We start from the raw sequence: 21,583 nt of genomic DNA on the forward strand, positions 1-21,583 counted from the left end.
TGAAGTCAGAGACCATGATGTATCATTCACATTCATTTATCCAAATGTGCTCAGTTTGAGTCAGATGCGTGTGCGAAAGCCCCCAGCACGACGCAGGGTTTTACATAGGCTACTAGCAAAAACATTTCATATTGTTTCAGTGTTGGCCTGTTTGATATGTTTATTGTTGACATGTCTTATTTGTACCCGAAAGTTTTGCTTCGTTCACACAATAAAGATGCTGTTTGTGTAAAAATAATGTATAATATCCGGACTGATTCACAATGCCGTTACAGGGGTATAATGGATCGAATATATTTTTGTATGAAACACCTTAAAACAAAGAGGTATTTCATTTTTTTTTTATTATTATTATAGAAACATCAGGGATATCCTGACACAAATTGTACTTACCTGCACTATTCTTACCCTGCCTACTTTTATACACTGCCTATCAAATTCATGTGTCGGTTATCAAACTTTTTACTTCTTACTGATGACTATTTTTAAACTGAATCATTTTAAACTATTTTTATTATTTGTATTACTGAATCAAACTGTAAACAGAGCTATATTCTTACCCTACCTACTTTCATACACTTCCAATGAAATTCATATGTATGTTAGAGTGATGCTCTGTTGTGAGGAGAAGATGACTTTTGACCTAAATCTAGCAAAGTTGTTTACCATTCCAGTTAGGTCCATCGTGCCAAGGTTGATTCTCCTAACTGGACCATTTTCATCTGCTTGAACAATCTTATCACACTTTTTACTGTAACCTTGCTATTTACATTTTTTATTTTTATGCTAGCTTATGCCTGTATTTTTTACTGTTGTTGTATGTCCGTTCTATTTTATAATTTTTAGACTATTTTTAAACTTAATCATTTTAAACTATTTTATTATTTGTATTACTTAATAGAGAGCCTATTAGGATGTTAGATCCTAATGTGAAACACTGTGATTTACCATACCTTGCTATGCTCGCTCATGCCTGTATTTTTTACTGTTGTGAAGCACTTTGAACTGCAACCTCTGTATGAAAAGTGCTATACAAATAAAGTTATTATTATTATTATTATTATTATTATTTATAAGATCAAAACATGGAACTCTTATGTAGAATGATGTAAAAAAGAGTTCTAGTAATATATTTCACTTTAAAAACGTATAGAAAAAAGATAAATATCCGACAGGAGCCCCGTCTTAGTGTAAACAGGTGGTGTACAGTATACCAAGTGATACATGAAATCCCATATGGTCTAGCAGTTAGGAATCCCTGGTTTCAACAGGGCGGCGCTGGTTCGACTCCTGCTATGGGAATTACATCTTTTCTATACATAACAAATGTGATGGTATGTTTTATTGTAAATGTTTGACTGTTTGGCTGTTTGCCTGTTTTAGTGCAACACTGCTGTCAACGACATCTAAGAAGGGAGATCCCTTGAACGGGTCTGGGGTTATCTCCTCAACACTAGGTCTGAGGTGCTGTTTTCCTATTGATAGGTTTTTACATACCTTTGCATTCATTTATTTTAAATGGTTTAGAGTTTATGGTATTTTTGTCTTGTTCATGATTTATTGTGATACTTCTTCTTGAAGTGTTTAAAGAAGATATGTTTGTCCCAAGGGGACAACAATGTGTGTTGCAGGACCTTACAAATAAATATGATCTGATTTGATCATGGTCCTAACAAATGTTAAAATGTTTTCATGCATTACATTTAACAGACAGTGCTGACATCTCGAAGTTTTAAAGGGATCCCATTCACAGAGCTGAAGATAGTTACACAACTGGATAATATTTTTTATTGTTGTAAGGAGGAACTTAAAATCATTCAAAGCTATTATTACACCTTGAGGTAGAAAAAAACGCAGTTGGATATATTATAAAAATGTATTAAAGAATATTGCAGATCATGCTGTAACCTTTTTTATCAATAATATAAGTGTGCATAACATCAATAATATGGTTAATATCGAAAGTTTCTAAACACTTATGATGTTTCAGTTTAAGAGCCGTAACATCCACTATTACCGTGTAAATTACCATTCATATGATCTAAAATAGTAACTAAGCCGTTTTCAAATAGAAGACTTTCATCCTTTGAGATTTTCTCTATCATATATTGCCAGTTATATAGCAAACCCTTCTCTCTCACCAGGTTCAACATATGTGACTCGACGTGACCAAACCCGATTTGATTCGCAAGGGGGAGGTGTCAGGAAATGAAGAAAATGTCTTGCTGTTCAGAAAATCCAAAAAATCGAAATCTTGATTTTTTTTACATATTTGAACTGTCATTAATGTGTTCCCTTATTTGCCCTTATTTGCAAACTTGTAAATGAGGTAATTATTGTTATATAGTTCCACAAGGATTTTCTCTCATGAGGAGAAAAACTACACGCGCGGGCTGGGTGCGGCCTGTCCGGGTATCAAGTACTGGTACTTAAGAGGTGTTAAAAAACACACAGACACATTATTTAGCTCTCCTTTCTCAGAGAGAGAATAACAATGTTAATACACTATCTTAATGTTATAAGTTATAAGCAACGTAACGCAGTGTCTAAATAAAAAAGATAAAAAAAGAGGCCTTGACGGCCGTTATAAAACGCGTGTTTTAACTTAATTAAAAACCATTAAAACACAGTTAGAATTTTATGAGCGAACGAATTTCGTTAGGGTGCATTTTTTGCAACCTAATGGCTAAATACATCTAAATAACATAGTTGACAGCTGGGCTGTGTTAACGTTACAATGTACAATCGCGCGGGGCATGCTGCTGCTGCTGCTGCTGCTTGCATGGTGGTGCTGCTCGAGGCAGGAGAGATGAGGCGCGCGTTAACCCTTTCACTGCCACACTACAGAAGGTTAACCTTTCACTACCACACTACAGACGGTTAACCTTTCACTACCACACTACAGAAGGTTAACCCTTTCACTACCACACTACAGAAGGTTAACCTTTCACTACCACACTACAGAAGGTTAACCCTTTCACTACCACACTACTGAAGGTTAACCTTTCACTACCACACTACAGAAGGTTAACCTTTCACTACCACACTAATTTTTTAATAAACTATCATGACTTTTCCTTTTGCCTCTGGGTGTTGTGTTTGCAGTCACCAGACAGAGTCATTGTAATAACAAAGGGCCTCAGACTGGAAAGCTGCCAGGTGTTAATTGCCTTAGAGAGAGGGGGGCCATGGATTACAATGAATTCTGGGTAGTGTTGTAGTTGTTTCACTATTGTCACCGAATAGCCTGCTCGTCTCTTGAAGGCTATTATCTCTGAATACATTTTGTGATATCACCATGAATCATAGGAAGTAGCTTGCAAAGTATCCCACCAAAATGTTCAAGTGATGGCTTATTTTGAAGGTATGAATCTGTACTTTCATAATATGTAAAAAAAAAAATGAAGATCCCTCAACATGACCCTGAAGTCCATACCTGGGCACATATTTTTAAAAAGCCTTAAGCACTCACTATTGACATTCCCGGTTACAGTGTACAAGTCGGCATCGCATACTTGATTAGCGATAGCGTGTTTTAAAAGCATTATGAGATCATAGGTTATAAAACTCATAATATAGCTGGTAGTCATGCTGAAGAAATTCCCCATTTCCTATTATATGCTACGATGCTGATACTTTAAACAACTTTTAAACTGAGTGAGTTGTTTTCAAAGTTTCTGTCAAAGACTGGAAGAAGTGTTTGAAGAAATGTGGTAGCACCATTCGCATGATGACAGGGTATCAAGTCAAGAGAGTCAAGAGTTTTTAATTGTCACGGCATACAGGTATACAATGAAATGCGGGTGGTCTTGCCCGCAACGATGTGCAATACAGTGGTACATATAATAGAATCAAAAGAAGAAACAACATTGTGCAGTAACAGATAGCAGGTAACATGGAGTGACATCTCGGTATCTGTACATAGTTATTTACAGCGCATGTGTGACATGCTAGTTAGCTTTGGTAGTGCAATACACTGTTCCTGTTATTCTAATTTAAAGTGTCCTTTCCTTTGGCCATAAGTGTGCGTGTGTGCGACATGAGTGTGTGCCCGCTCATGTTAAAGTGTTAAGTGGCTGCTCGTGTGTGAGCGTGCACAGTGTGCGTGTCGTGTGTGTGTTCATGTGTGCTTGTGTGTGGACAGTTCAATGTTCTGAGCACTCAATGTACATTGTTCATGGCTCTGATGGCCTGGGGGAAGAAGCTGAGCCTAAGCCGCTCTGTCCTAGTAGCTGAGATTTGCAGGCGTCTGCCTGACCTCAGCAGCTGAAACAGGCTGTTATTGGGGTGGTGAGGGTCTTTCATTATCCTGCAGGCTCTGGATTTGCACCTCTTGTTGTATAGAACCTGCAGGGGGGGTAGTGCAATACCCGTGGTACGCTCGGCTGAGCGCACCACTTTCTGTAGGGCCTTCTTGTCCTGTGCCGTGCTGTTTCCATACCAGGCAGTGATGTTTCCGGTCAGGATGCTCTCTACCGCTCCTGAGTAGAAGGACTGGAGTATCTTCCCCGATACTCTGAACTTCCTTAACTGTCTCAGGTGGTAGAGACGCTGTTTCGCCTTCTTTACTACTGTGCCTATGTGTGTTGACCATGTCAGGTCCTCTGAGATGTGGATTAAGATTGTGTGGGTGTGTATGTGGATGTATTTCTGTATGGGGGTGGGGGCGAAGCTGCGGACGGGTCTGTATGTCGCTATATAGGCGGTCAGGGTTTGGATAAAAACCTATATATTTAGAGAATTCCCTCTTAGAGAGACCCTAGAAAATAAAAAATAAAATGGCGAGCAGTCTAGCTACACCGGTTAGCCATGTGACGAGAGAGTTGCGCATTTTAAAGCCGAGTTACTTGCACCATCCAAATTTGGTAGCGAGTTTTACAATGAGCTATGGCCCCTCAGGGATTCTGTTATGATGTTAAATTTGAGAGAGTTGTCTTCTACAAGACCCCCTTGGAGAATTTCCAGGGTGCTGGAAGAAGATCTGAGATAGACCTAGCGGAGAGTGAATTTTGGCAGCTAAAAAAAGCTTCGTATGAGGCTATGGAAGGATTAGTAGCTAGAACGCTTAAGGATGGGCAGATATTCACCCTGGTAATAAGCTCGATAGACTACGGGTATGTGTATTACGGGCGGATATCTATAAAAAATACTCCGGCACTTGGTGTAGAGACTAATCTAACCATCTTCTCAAGGTTCCTTAATACAAGTCATGAGTATTTCCTCTTCTCAGTTCCGGTACCGGCCTGGCTAGAATGTCTTCGGACATGCGGAATGGTTACTAACGAAGGGTTAAGGTGAGGACAGACCTGGCACATCTTAGAAGAAGGCTCCTTCCAGCCGACAAACCAGAGGAGATGGAGTGGGAGTGACCCAGCGAGGGGACGGCGGATGGGGCGTGTCAACCCTAAATCCTCCTTTAAAAAGACTTACAGTGCATATGTACTTTTAGATAGCAATCATGGTTTTGTATGTGAGACACGGGGAAGATCCTTCTAACTAGGCATTGGATACACAAACTCGTCTGTCTCCATTATATACGCCTGACGAAGTTGAGACATTACCCTTTGCCGGGTATAGTTTCATTGACCCTCCTTCACCGCGACCAACCATGGCTATGTATGTGAGAGACGAGGCTGATCCTTCTAAGTATGCATTGGATACACTAGCTCGCCTGTCTCCACTAATGGACTCTGTGAAGCGCTCTGGGTGCCATGAAGAGCGCTATATAAATCCAAGTCATTATTATTATTATACGTTCCAGACGAAGAAGTTGAGACATTACCCTTAGCCATGTATGGTTCAACTAACCCTCTTTCATTGCTAAGCCTCCTAAACACCCCTAGGACTAGTTACAGCCCTCTTTCAACGATTTGGGAGACTTCATCACCGGATTCATCACCGCCAAACCCCACCAGGTGTATGGTTGCCTCTCCTAATAGCCCAAGGAGAGCTCATACATCAGAATCTGATGTATTCCACCCTGACCCGAAAAAATACCTATCGTTGATGTAACCAACAAAGCATCATCACAGCCACCCCTTGCCCGGGGTATGGTTAAGAGACTATATCCTACTAGAAGAAAAACCCTCCAGTTCCCAATCGAAGTAGCTACTCTTAGAACCTTAGTGAGCGCAGCAGAGCTGTCAGGACAATTGTACATCGATGGGTAATAGTGGATGTTACGGCTCTTAAACTGAAAAATCATAAGTGTTTAGAAACTTTAGATATTAACCATATTATTGATGTTATGCACGCTTATATTATTGATAAAAAAGGTTACAGCATGATCTGCAATATTCTTTAATACATTTTTATAATATACCCAACTGCGTTTTTTTCTACCTCAAGGTGTAATAATTGCTTTGAATGATTTTAAGTTCCTCCTTACAACAATAAAAAATATTATCCAGTTGTGTAACTATCTTCAGCTCTGTGAATGGGATCCCTTTAAAACTTCGAGATGTCAGCACTGTCTGTTAAATGTAATGCATGAAAACATTTTAACATTTGTTAGGACCATGATCAAATTTAAACACTTCAAGAAGAAGTATCACAATAAATCATGAACAAGACAAAAATACCATAAACTCTAAACAATTTGAAATAAATGAATGCAAAGGTATGTAAAAACCTATCAATAGGAAAACAGCACCTCAGACCTAGTGTTGAGGAGATAACCCCAGACCCGTTCAAGGGATCTCCCTTCTTAGATGTCGTTGACAGCAGTGTTGCACTAAAACAGGCAAACAGCCAAACAGTCAAACAGTTACAATAAAACATACCATCACATTTGTTATGTATAGAAAAGATGTAATTCCCATAGCAGGAGTCGAACCAGCGCCGCCCTGTTGAAACCAGGGAATCCTAACTGCTAGACCATATGGGATTTCATGTATCACTTGGTATACTGTACACCACCTGTTTACACTAAGACGGGGCTCCGGTTGGATATTTATCTTTTTTCTATACGTTTTTAAAGTGAAATATATTACTAGAACTCTTTTTTACATCATTCTACATAAGAGTTCCATGTTTTGATGTTATAAATTAAATACCTCTTTGTTTTAAGGTGTTTCATACAAAAATATATTCAATCCATTATACCCCTGTAACGGGGTATGGTGTATCGCTACCTGGGGCATTGTGAATCAGTCCGGATATTATACATTATTTTTACACAAACAGCATCTTTATTGTGTGAACGAAGCAAAACTTTCGGGTACAAATAAGACATGTCAACAATAAACATATCAAACAGGCTGAAACAATATGAAATGTTTTTGCTAGTAGCCTATGTAAAACCCTGCGTCGTGCTGGGGGCTTTCGCACACACATCTGACTCAAACTGAGTACATTTGGATAAATTAATGTGAATGATACATCATGGTCTCTGACTTCACAAGTCTGTCCAGGGTTACTGATGTATAAAGGACCCTCCTGGCTACATTCCTATCTGTGACCACGATAATCACGGTAAAACCTAACATTGTATTATTTTCATGGTTATTATGAATAAAATTCATCTTTGATTTATGGTGTTTCATGCTAAATGGTTCTTAAAACAAATTTCCTTCAATTATCTGGATAGGGATCAAACAACCTCTGTATATTGTTGGTAATACTCTGCATTTTACTTTTTTTTTTGCAAAATTAATAAACTTTTTATTGCTATGTTCTCTTGTATGTGAAGTATTGTATCAACAACTCTAATAAATAACGGCTTTATGTTACTTTCATACATGTTAGCCATACTACACACTAACTCAACTATGGTGAGTGAGTTACATTTTTATTTGCCTTAGAACTGTCATCTTTGAGCTGTTTGAATGACCCCTTTTTTCCGAGCTAGACCTGGTCCAAATGACAGCTAAAACATAAACAAACACCTAAAAATACACAAAAAGCAGACTGATACATAAAAAAGGCAAAGTGGGCCCCAGTGGTTACATTTGAGATACAGCAAACTATATTGAATGGGGTTTGGGGGGTAAAAAGAGGATGGAAGGTAATGATTTGCAGGAGGTTGGTATGGGAGAGATGGTCAGGTCAAAAATATAAAATATAACACCACGTTATGCAGTGATGCAGGGACATTAGCCCTTCTCATTCTTTAAATACCCTTAATTTGAACTTTAAAATCAGATATGCTAGTGAAGGGATGCATATTCAAAGTTTTTTTTAAGTCCTTTACAGACATAGCTAGCAGAGAACTTGAAGGCCCTTTCCCCAAACTCTGTGCTATTTTCTGGGGTACTGTTGGGATTGTAAACTGTAAACTGGGTTTGATGTAATGGTGAGGTATGAACCTTGGTAAAAAAGGGTAGTTGACCTATATAAATGTTTTATAAATGAAGGTGTAACATTGAAACAGTCTAGGGTCAGTCATGGATAGCTAGTTAACTTTAGCATACAGAGTGTTTTGATGTGATCTATATCCGGAAATAAATCTTTATTTATTCATTTAAGACACATGAAATACCCTTTTGAAACAGTTAAAACAGCTTGGACAGACACACACATAGACACACACACACACATACATATTTTCTGGACTCTTTTTTGTTGTTTTGTATCACAAACAGTGGTGTATTTGTAAATATGGTATGTCATAAATGTATGGATGTAGCTGTACTGTCTATCTGTTGTCCTGTATGTCATATATGTCCTGATGAATTGAAAATGAGGGGACTCTGATGTAAACAAGATTATACAACGGCATGCAAATTTCTCGATTCTGATTGGCTGAAACAGTCCATTTACACGGCTTTATTGGCAACAATCCACGGTCCTGGGCTCAGGACCTGCCCACAACCGAATCACATATCACTCCGCCGGCTCACTCCGGGAGAAAACAAGATCGCGGACAACAAATGGATATGTTGATAGCGCCATAACGACTAAATATAAAGCGATTCTGTCACTGCGAATGTGTTAGTCCTTTAAACAATGTTGGATGATGTAATTGATGAGTCTTGAGTCATTCTAGAACAAAAGAAAAATCGCGATTTGATTGATTGATTCATTTGCATTTTTTTTTTCAATTTCTTTTCCTTCTCTCTGACTGTCAGCGCTAGCTCTAGTCTCCACCCACCGCCACACCCCCCCCCCCCCCCCACACACACACACACACACACACACACACACACACACACACACACACACACACACACACACACACACACACACACACACACACACACACTCCTGTCTGCAACGCGGGTCAGACTGAGAGAGAGCTGGGTGCTGCGCTGTTCTAAGTGAGCATGGCCTATTGAGTTGATTGATTGATTGATTGCTAATTTTATTACTGTACGCTTGGTTTCCAACTGGTTAAGTTTAGGCCCTCTACAGTAGGTTTAAAAAACGTTTTTTTCCTATAGGGCAAAGAAAACGTTTTAATTTGTTTTACCTACTTTCTATAGAAGCATCTAAGAATGAAGTTCTATGGAAAGTAGGTCTGCATTCCCTTAACAATTGTGTGTATTGAGCCGTACTGTATTGTACCCATTCTGTATCTGGTAATAGAATTTTCAATCAATCATTCCAATAATACACAGTTGGATGTGTTAGTTGGTTGGATGCACTTCAAGCTGCTTCCACATGAGGCAACTTCTCTCAATCATTCCAATAATACACAGTTGGATGTGTTAGTTGGTTGGATGCACTTCCGATCTGCTTCCACATGGAGGCAAATTGTCTTTTTTGTAGTTGTGGGAACTACTTTTTCTGGCGGATGGTTTTTTCAATAAATCTTCGATTAATGTGTGTTTATTGTATAGAAATAAGGTTGGATGAATGTGGCAGTTGTATAAAAGCTTTACACCACTTGCAGTCGTGATTTGTGAACAATAAACCATGCCTAGGGGGGTCTAACGACAACCCTAGGCATGGTTTATTGTTCACAAACCACTCCTGCGCGTGATGTAATGCTTAACTAATGTCTTTCGCTGATCTGTCTCCTCTTAACCTTGTCAAAAGACTCTAATATATCTTAATACAATGTATTCGTTTTATATATATAATTTATTTATTTATTTTTTTTTTTAATACAGTCAACATATTCTTAAATAATAGCGCTGCCCGAGGCTGGGCATGATACAGTCAACATATAGCAAGAGAGAGAGCGAGAGAGAGCTCCCGTTCTACAGTCAATATACAGTGTTATCGCTGCACAGACCCGGCAATGCCCCTGACCCTCCACCAGAGCAAGGCCAGAGAGAGAGAGATAGAGAGAGAGCATGTCTGTTTCTGTGTGTGTGTTAGAGAGAGAGCATGTATATGTGTGTTAGAAAGAATGAGAAATATATAGATAGAGAGCATGTCATTTTGTGTGTTAGAGAGAGATATAGAGCATGTCTGTGTGTTAGAAAGAGAGAGAGAGAGAGAGAGAGAGAGAGAGAGCATGTGTGTTTGTGTGTTAGAGAGAGAGAGTAGGGCTGGGCGATATGGAAAGAAATCATATCGCGATAACGATATGATAATTTTATTTTATTTCTCGATATCGATAATTATCGAATTGTTATAAGTATAAAAAAAGAAAAAAAAATAATTTTTATTTTTTTTAACAACAGGTGTATGTTTATTTTGCAGCAATTCTTTGTCATTGCCGCCATCTTTAGTGTTACATCCCCTCACACTCCAGTTCTCAGGCTGCAGCTGGTTTAAAAGCTAAAGTAAACAGGCTTCTCTGCTGGCTGTGGCTCCAGAGGAGTTGAACAGTTCTGGCTCTGCTAGTTTATTATCGATCTTTTGGCGCTTTTTTGGTGGACAAACCACCGCACATGTGCACTGTGACTCGTGACTGGAGTCTAGTTCTGCTAGCACACATAGCCTACTGTGTACAGACGGTTTCAAAATGTATTTTAAATTAGAAAGCAAACAAAATAAATGGACAAGAGAAAAAGAAATCTGAATTTGGTCAGTATTGTCATTTGGACAAGCAAAGCCATTACTTTAAGTTGCAGGCAAGAAAGACAAGTCTGTCCACTGTCTCTGGTTTTAAAACTGCCCTGTTGCAGGTATAAAATAATAATAATAATAATAATAAAAAAAAAAAAAACGATTTTTCGATTTGTTTTTTATTTCGATATTCGATATCGATTATTAAAATATATCGCGATATTTTTCGTAATCGTTATATCGCCCAGCCCTAAGAGAGAGCATGTCTGTGTGTGTGCGTGTTAGAGAGAGAGCATGTATGAGAGAGATAAGCAAAGATGAGCCCCTAAAGGATATTCAACTTTTAATGGAAGAACAAAACAGAAGGAAAAGATAACTTCACAAAGGCAACATGAATATACATAGATCCAAAAGGACAAAGATCAACACTTAAATCCAAAGAGAAGAGGGTCTATACCAGAGAAAACAAAGTAGCAAGGAGCCAATGGCCGACATCAGCTAAATAGGCTAACTGCAAATAGAGTAGCCAGGTACTGACACCAGGCCACACACAGCTTTGGCCAACGCTACCCAAGCTACACAAACGACCAAGACAATTCACACACAGCACATGTCGTATCTCCAAATGTTGTGAAGTAACATATGTTTTGCCTGGAAAAAAACATTGTTATTAACAAAACATTCGGGAGGGGAAGGAAGGAAGAGTGGGGTAATGTCCAATGGACATCTTACCTGCACCAAGGAACGCAGGGCGAAAGGCCGCAACACAGGTCTCCACGTTGACGAAAGGCCTCTCGCTGGCGGGACAAAAAGAAGCTATGGCCGGAGCCTTGTCATGGTGCAGGCCCGACTACATCTTCTGTCAAAGATGATGTCGTAGTCAGAGTGCCAGGGCCTGCTATTCCCACGGCTAATGTCAATGGTCGTAGCACAAGCTAACAGCTAACTCTAGGCTAACTGATAGCATCAAGCTAATGTTCCCAGCCGAGTGTTTACCATAGCGGTGCCGGCAACAAGTCCCTCGCGGACTATAGCCGACTTGAGCATGGAGATATTCTCATAATGAAACACCAAGCTCCCTCCCTCGCACCAGGTGCTGACACCAGGCCACACACCGTTAGCTACTACAACAGCTAGCCGGCCCGTTTGGCTCCCGAGAGAGAGAGAGAGATATATCCACAGCGGGAATAGAATAGAGTGCATTAAAAACTCACCAAACGTCCAAGAGGATGGAGACAACCGCGTGGAGTTGACGAAGTTCATCTGCCGAATGACCGTCCTCTTCATCTTGGCATAACAATGCTGCACGCGCTCTCTCTAGGTTAGCTAACGCTAGTTAGCCTTTAGCTAAGCTAGCTACTAGCCGACATCATCATGGCTATCCCGACTGAACCACACGTTAGCACTCAATATTATAACGTAGCTAAAGCTAACTAGCTGTCCCTGCCTTTAGCCAGGATGGCTAGCCTGACTGAACTGTCTAACATGCAACAACTTTCATCTTCAGTCCATCTGCCGAATGACCGTCCTCTTCGTTTTGGCTGGCATAACTAAGCATAACCTCCAAAGCTGCACACGCGAAATAGTCAAACGCAGCTGACGCACGCCAGCGTACACATAATGTAACCCCTCCCTTCTTGAAACCAATAGTATGTCTGCTGCAGAGCCCCAGAGCTCCAATAGAGAATAGTGCAGAGCCGCAGAGCCAGGAACATTCTACAAACGTGTCTAATGTGAAATATATAAGCATATAAGCAAAACTAGATTTTAGGTCTGTGATGAAAAAGGGCCTCGCGGGAAGGGGGGCCTAAAAAAAAAAAAAAAAAAAAAAAATCTTTATTTTATTTTTTTTATTTTTTTTTGTGCAAGGCCCCCCTTCCCGCGAGGCCCTGTGCGACCGCACTGCTCGCACACCCCCTGAGGCGGCCCTGAGTATATGGTTCTACAACACAATACTTGTACATGTACATGTTACAAAAATATAAACCATATGTATTTGAACGATGCCTGTAAAATATGTCAGATTTCTGCTGTAACTCTACAGGGTCGTATGCAGGCCTTCCCTTCCCCTAAACTGCTAGCCATCATGGGGTGTTTTAACACCTAAGGGGGCCCAATTCACACCCCTACACACACACACCCACACAGACACATATTTTCTGAACATTATATGTTCAGCACAACTCTAACTATCACATATAACTTTTTATACCTATTCATATCTTTAACTGTAATAATTTAATGTGAACAATAATACAAAACACGGTAATGCAACCTTTTTTAAAAGAATCTATTTTAAATAAAACGCTTCACCGAAACCTAATTACTACAACACCTAGGGGGTGATTGCAATCAGCCCCTCACCCCCACCCCCGAGACGCCATACTACCATACTATATACTCTACTACTACTACTAAAATGCGGCGATAGCGCTCTATTTGATGAGTATCGACTAGGGATGTCCGATATTATCGGCCTACCGATATTATGGGCCGATATCGGCATTAAAATGTGATATCGGAAAATATCGGTATCGGTTTAAATTTTTTTTTTTACATTTCTATAACCTTTATTTACCCAGGCAAGCAAGTAAGAACTAATTCTGATTTTATTTATTGTCAAAAGTATGCATAATGTTGTGTTAATTCCACAACAAGCGATATGTAATGTTAATTACCTGAAATTATTCCATTTTTTTGGGGGGGAAACCCTGCATATATCGGTATCGGTTGATATCGGTATCGGAAATTAAGAGTTGGACAATATCGGTATATCGGTATCGGTAAAAAAGCCAATATCGAGCATCCCTAGTATCGACACGTGCGATATAGAGTAACCAGCCTGGTAAAAAAGGCCAAAACAGAATACTACAAAACAAAATTCCAAGATTTGAAAAACTCCCCCAAAGAACTTTGGCAAACTCAAAAAAATCTGGGGGCTCCTATTAGAAACAATTGTTCAGCTTCTTCAAAGATTGGGTTGGATATTGATAATGAAATTTACTTTGACAATGCAAGGGTGACCCAAAAATTCAATGATTTTTTTCACTACAGTGGCATCAACACTTGTGAAGAAGTTACCCGAACCCACTGGCCAGTTTGGTAGTAGTCATGTATTTAATTATTATTCAGATAAGGTTGCACAGGATTCCTTCAAATTACAACCAGTGGACATGGCTCTGGTAGTAAAAACGATCAATACCCTAGGCAAAGACAAAGCTACTGGAATAGACGGCTTACCAGTGAGGTTTATCAAAGACGGAGCAAACCAGATTAGTGAACCTCTAACACATATCATCAACCTATCACTGAAACAGGGTATCATACCCGACGACTTAAAATGTGCTCGAGTGGTTCCACTGCACAAAAAAGGAGATAGGATGAGGGAAACTATCGTCCAGTTTCTATTATCAGCGTCATCTCCAAAGTTCTTGAGAAGGTCATATTTAATCAAATATCCGATTTTCTTAACCAGACAGATCTCCTTTACCAATTCCAGTCTGGCTTTCGCCCTGGGTATTCTACGGATGCTTGCCTGATTGATCTCACTGACCATATTCGAACCCAGATGGACTGTGGCAAACGAACTGGCATGGTTCTGATTGACCTGCAGAAAGCGTTTGATACTGTTGACCATCAGATCCTGCTTGAGAAGCTCAAAGCCTGTGGGATGGATGATGGGTCGCTGAGATGGTTCAGGTCGTACCTGACTGGGAGGACCCAGGTTGTGAACATAAATGGTGTCGCATCTTCATATAATGAAATAACATGTGGGGTGCCACACGGCATCATCCTCGCTCCATTGCTCTTTTCATTATATGTCAATGACATGGTGTCTGCAGTATCCTGCAGACTCCTACTGTATGCTGACGACTCAGCACTTCTGGTGTCTGGAGACGACACAGCAGAAATTCAAGCCGGTCTCAGTAGGGAGCTGGAAAGCCTTCACAAATGGTTAGTTGACAACAGATTATCGATTCACCTTGGAAAAACTGAGTCAATTCTATTCAGCTCAAAACATAAATTAAAGGAATGCTCCTGACTTGAGATCAGCTGTAATGGCTTCAGTGTCGAGTCTAGAGACTGTGTTAAATACCTAGGTGCAGACCTCGACCAAACATGATAAAAAAGTTAACACAAGGGTGACATTTTTGCACTGAAAAAAGAGGTTATTATCACTGGAAACTATGAAATTGCTTGCCAACTGCATGATCCTCAGACAATATGATTATGGATGTACATACTCAGTGGTGTAGGGGAGGCCCCCGCACCCGGAGCTTAGGGGGCCCCGCCCCCACTGTAGGCTATCCTCTTTAGATTTTGTAACGCGGGAACAGGGCGCAGTGGGCGTGGCCCCCCTTCCCTGCTATGTTGCTAGGCACCCCGTCCCTGTCATGTGTACGCTGTAGTACAACAGTGTATCATGATAATTATTTGCTCACCTGCGATAGGGCTAGCCGGCTGATAACTAATGTTTATTGGCAGGCTGGGCAGCGTTCAAAACAAAGCGGGAAGCGCTGGTAAAAATGAACCGCAAATACCCAAGCGGTGCTCAGAAAAACAAGATGAGAGCGAAAGCTGAACAGGAGACGGCAAAGCTACCAAAAATAACATCATTGTTCCAGCAGGCAGCAAAGGTAGACTGACTCTAACTTTACTGAAGATGCATCGGCAGTAAGCTCCCCACCCAGCCTGGCCACCGCTAGCAACCCCCCGGTCAGCTCCGAGTCCAGGCAGACAGCAGACACGCAGCCCAGCCAGGCCCCAAGCCACGCTACAGCCGCCGAGACAGGTTAGAATAATAGAACGTTTTATTCGCCATAACCAGTACGAGTAGGCTACAGGTTACATTGGATTTGCAATCTAATCCGTAAATTTTTTAGTACATGGTTTAAATTGTGCGCATAACGCGCCATAAATTCTATGGTAGATAAGAAATTACCATTATCTATATCAGGGGTTCCCAAAGCCGGGGTCGCAACTCGCGACCCACAGGAGGGTCGCGAGCCGCAGCGGAGGGGTTGCAAGATGATTAAAAAAAATCATTTTATTTTATTAAATTTTTTTGTTGCAGTCAGGCCACTGAACTTAGAAGCAGGCCAGGACAGTGTTTATAGTTGCAGCAGCGCAATAGTTAGATAACCTAGGTGGGGAACAACCAGGAGATCACTGCAACTCACACAAGTTGGAGAACTATCTCTCTCTCTCTCTCTCTCTCTCTCTTGCTCTCACACACACACACAAAAGGAGCCGCATGTGATTGTTGGAGGCGGGACCCTTACAAAAAACTGTTGTTGCTAATCATTGACACATGCTAGCCTGTAATAATCCCCCCCAGAAAAATCTACTTTGCATTTGATATATTGCAAATATATGCCATCACACACACTGGCATTTAAAGGGTTAGAATTATAAAATTAATATGTGGTGTTATGATCAGGGCTGAAGTTGAATAAAAGGTTGTATTATTTTCAATCTGACATTACAAAAAAACTGAAAATCCATCAAAATCAGTGTTGTTGCTAATCATCAAGTCAAGTCAAGTCAAGTCAAGAGTTTTAATTGTCACGGCATACAGGTATACAATGAAATGCGGGTGGTCTTGCCCGCAACGATGTGCAATACAGTGGTACATATAATAGAATCAAAAGACGAAAACAACATTGTGCAGTAACAGGTAACAGGTAACATGGAGTGACATCTCGGTATCTGTACATAGTTATTTACAGAGCATATGGGACATGCTAGTTAGCTTTGGTAGTGCAATACACTGTTCCTGTTATTCTAATTTAAAGTGTCCTTTCCTTTGGCCATAAGTGTGCGTGTGTGCGACATGAGTGTGTGCCCGCTCATGTTAAAGTGTTAAGTGGCTGCTCGTGTGTGAGCGTGCACAGTGTGTGTGTTCATGTGTGCTTGTGTGTGGACAGTTCAATGTTCTGAGCACTCAATGTTCATTGTTCATGGCTCTGATGGCCTGGGGGAAGAAGCTGAGCCTAAGCCGCTCTGTCCTAGTAGCTGGGGTTCGCAGGCGTCTGCCTGACCTCAGCAGCTGAAACAGGCTGTTATTGGGGTGGTGAGGGTCTTTCATTATCCTGCAGGCTCTGGATTTGCACCTCTTGTTGTATAGAACCTGCAGGGGGGGTAGTGCAATACATATGCTAGCCTGTTTTTAAACAATAATTTGTGATGCCATCACAAACACTGGCATTTAAAGGGTACAAATAAAAAAATGCCTGCACCAGAATGCAGGAAATTAAGTCTTTGTAACAAGAAATGTCCTGGTGGGGGACCCACAGACCCCCTGCTTAAAAAGTGGCCTGATTGGGGCTATATTTTGCACTATATTTCCTGGCCTGAATGATTTCCCCAGTCCTGCCCTGGTTAAAAGCCTCCAATGCTTTTGAACTTGCTAAGTCCTCTGCAAGTTAACTTAATGAAACACCAACCAACGCATGTATGAAAACGGTCCTGAGACCAACAGTTTCACCCCTAGATCGACAATCACACATTATGCTAACAGTTTCACACACTCCTTCATGAATTGGAAACACTGTTCAACAAACACACTCTTGAGCACGTAGTCCTGGCGATACCGAGCGGGTAGCCGACCTCTGGTGCTCCTCTGGGGCCGGGTGGGTTCCACTTCCCCCACCTCCGACTCCGCGTCGGATTCTTCAGTGCCCGTTGGCGGGTCATTGACCACAGCCTCGCCCTCCGGGGCCATCGGTGGACCGCCAGCGCAGCGGCCTCCTCCATCCTCTCCTGAGGGGGTCGACTCCGCCTCTGACTCGGCATCCGCTGCCTCTTCAGGGGCGTCCCGCAAGGGCCTGGGGTGGTTACACGCCCTAGGATGCGGTTACACGCCCTAGGATGCGGTTCCCGACGGCACTCGAAAGCATCTCCGCTGTCTGATTCGGACGAGCTCCGCAGTGCCACAGGGGTCTGTCGAGGGGCCCTCACCCTCGCTTCCGGGTCGGAGGCCGGGAAAGGACAGGTCTTGAGCTGGTCTCGATGCACGGTCCTTTCTGGACCCCCTGCTTCGGGCCTGACTGTGGCACTCGAAAGCATCTCCGCTGTCTGATTCGGACGAGCTCCGCAGTGCCACAGGGGTCTGTCGAGGGGCCCTCACCCTCGCTTCCGGGTCGGAGGCCGGGAAAGGACAGGTCTTGAGCTGGTCTCGATGCACGGTCCTTTCTGGACCCCCTGCTTCGGGCCTGACTGTGAACACGAGTGTCCCTTCGTGGCTCTGCTTCACCACCACATAAGACGTAGGCTCCCACTTGTCCTGTATCTTATTACGGCCCCGGGTTCGGTGGTCACGTATCAGGACCCGGTCCCCGGCCCGCAGGAGTGCACCTCTGCTCTTCCTGTCATAAATCCTCTTGCGTCGATGAGACGCCTACTTCGCCGTGGCCTCGGCGGCCTCCGCGGCGGCCTTTAGTCGCTCGTGGTGACTCTGTACCCACTCGTCTAGGTCCTCCGCCCCCTCCTCAATGACATCTCTGCCCCCCAGGACATCTCGGGGCATTCTGGTGTCTCTTCCGAAGAGCAGGTAGAAAGGGGAGTATCCCGTAGAGGAGTGCACGTGGCAGTTGTACGTAAGTACCAACTCAGGTAAGTGCTCCTTCCAGTCCCGCTTCTTCTCCGCGGGCAGACTACGCAGCATGTTGTGCATAGTCCGATTGAACCTCTCACATTGCCCATTCCCCTGGGGATGGTAAGGCGTGGTGCGGCTCTTGGAGATTCCGTACAGTCGGCAGAGCTCCTTGATGACGCTTGACTCGAAATTTCACCCTTGGTCGGCATGGAGTCGGGCAGGGCAGCCGTAATACACTAACCAGTACTTGATGATGGCGGCGGCGGTGGTCTTTGCAGTCTGGTCTTTGGTCGGTACGGCAATAGTGAATCTGGTGAACATATCAGTCAGCACCAATACGTTCTCGTAGCCACCCACCGACCTTTCCAACACGGTAAAGTCCATGGCAAGGACCTCCATGGGTGCCGTCACGTTGGTGCAGGTCATCAGGGCCTGGGCTTTAGGGAACACGTCCCGGGCTAATGCACATCGCTTGCATTGCTGCACCCATTTCTTCACCTCCTCTGCCATTCCGATCCAGTAATAACTTCGCCTCATCAGGTCCACCGTCCCTCGCCCCCCGTAGTGTCCCCCATCCTCATGTTGGGTCTCGTAGATCCTCCGTCGCAGGGCCGTGGGCACCACCAGCTGCAGAACCTCTTCCCCGTCACGGGGATCACTGACGCGTCGAAACAGTACTTGTTGGTGCAGACGGAACCGCTCCCACTGCCCGTATAACTTGCGGAGTTTCGGGTCTCCTTCTTTCAACTGTACTTTAGTGGGAGGGACTCCCTGTGTCACCGCCCGCCACACCGGACCCAACTCGGGATCGTCCGCCTGTAGCTGCCGCATTTCCGCCCAGTCATATCCACTGTTCCCCTTCTGTGCCGCTATCTGGCGTGCACTGACACTCGGGTCCTCCCACGTCTCGGTCGGTCTCTCGGGACCCAGCAGGGCCCGTACTTCCTCCGCTGGGACCATGACGTAGCCATCGCGGGCGACTGAGGCGGGGGCGCACAATGAGGCGGTCCGTTCCGGTAGACCCTGGCGGGTGTGAGTGCCGGTCGCGGGTATTGTTAGGAAGACTTTCTCGGTGTCCTAAACTTCAGGCTCTGACCGCATCGGCATGCGAGACAGGGCGTCGGCGTTCTGGTTGAGTCGGCCAGGCTTGTATTGTACCACGAAGTCGTACTCCGCGAGCTGAGCGTTCCAGCGCTGCTCCACTGCTCCCAGGTTGGCCGTGCCGAGGTGCTTCAGCGGGTTGTGGTCGGTGATCACGGTGAACTGGACGCACATCAAGAGGTCTCGGAACTTCTCAGTGACTGCCCACTTCAGGGCGAGGAGTTCCAGCTTGAACGCACTGTAATTTTGGTCATTCCTTTCGGACCCACGCAGACCTCGGCTCGCAAATGCGATGACTCGCTCCACGCCCTCTTGTTTCTGACTTAGTACCGCTCCCAGTCCCAAGTAACTCCCGTCTGTGGTCACTATGAAGGGGAGCTGGAGGTCAGGGTAGGCCAGCACCGGAGGCGTCAAGAGGCACTCCCGCAGATGATCGAAGGCCGTCTGACACTGCGGAGTCCACTTGAAGGCCTCGGGCCGGCCTTTGGCGAACCCCTTCTTTTCTTTCCCCATCAGGGCGTGCAGTGGCTGGGCCACCTGGGCGAAGCGGGGCACGAACCGCCGATAATAGGACAGGAACCCGATCACCTGCCTCACTTCCTTCGCTGAGCGTGGCGCCGGCCAGTCCTCCAGCGCCTTCACTTTGTCAGTGTCGACCTGTATGCCTGCTGACGTGTCCAAAGAACTTGACCTCGGTCTTCAGAAGGAAGCACTTTCGGGGCTTGAGTTTGAGCCCATGCTCCCGCAGCCGTCCAAACACCAGGTCCAACTTCTGGCAATGGCTCTCGAAGTCACTAGCGAACACTAAGACGTCGTCTAAATAGACAAGCAGGATGTCGAAGGCCAGGTCCCCCAGCACGGCGGTCATCAACCGCTGGAAGGTTGCGGGTGCGTTACACAAGCCGAAGGGCATACGGGTCCACTGGTAGAGGCCGAAGGCCGTCATGACGGCCGTCTTCTCTTGATCTTCTTCTTTCACCGCCACCTGGAAGTAGCCGGCGGTGAGGTCGAGCGAGGAGAAGATCTTGGCCTGCCCCAAGGCGTCTAGGGACTCTTCAATACGAGGTAGGGGATACGCGTCCCGGTGCGTCACGTTATTGAGGCGCCGGTAGTCACAGCAGAACCGCACGGAGCAGTCCTTCTTTATGACGATCACGGCTGGAGACGCCCACGGACTGCAGCTCTCCACCAGAACACCCTGGTCCACTAGGTCTTGTACGTGCCGCTTTACCTCCTGGAACACGTGAGGCGGTATTCGGCGGTGCCGTTGCTTGACCGGGGGTGCGTTACCGGTGGGGACGTAGTGAATGACCGTGGTCGTGTAACCATAGTCCCCGTCGTCTACGGAGAACACCGCCTTGTGTTTCTCCAATACTTGATTTAGTCGGGATCTCCAACCCGTTGGCGGCGGTGAGGGTGATCCAGTTGGCGGGGGTCAACCTCGACCGCGGGAAGTGTCTTCGGAAGTGGCTCTCATTCATGGTGGTGACCTCGGCGCCTGTGTCGAAGAGGCAGCGGGTCTCGACCCCGTCGATCTGGACGTCTAGCGTGAGGCACGTCCTGTGCACGTCTTGCGTCTCGGTGCCCTCCGCGGCTCTACTTATAAAAATGGAAATGAGCCTTTAATGTCTGCAGAAAAGGTGCCTGTTGTCTGTGAGAGCAGGCCCGCGATGGGGAGTCAACCTGGGGAATGTGGCCCTCAGCAGAGGAGAGAAAGCTGTAAATGTTAACCCTTACAGAAGGGAAGGGAATTAAAGGTTGAGGGTTGAGAAACAGGGAGTCCTGAAACTATAGAGAGAATCTTAAAAACTATATAACAATTAAATGTTTAATGTGTACAGTAAAAGTTTTCATAATGGCATGCTTATAATTAACTGTCAGTAGAGAATAATACTAAAAATTATGTGTAAAACTGTTTTCTGGAGGGCATCTCTAAGGAGTCTTGATAAGAAATCCTATGGATGGCCTCGTGCCTGGTACCATATC

This window comes from Notolepis coatsorum (assembly GCF_963971535.1).
Source record: "Notolepis coatsorum genome assembly, chromosome: 20".
Lineage (NCBI taxonomy): Eukaryota > Metazoa > Chordata > Actinopteri > Aulopiformes > Paralepididae > Notolepis > Notolepis coatsorum.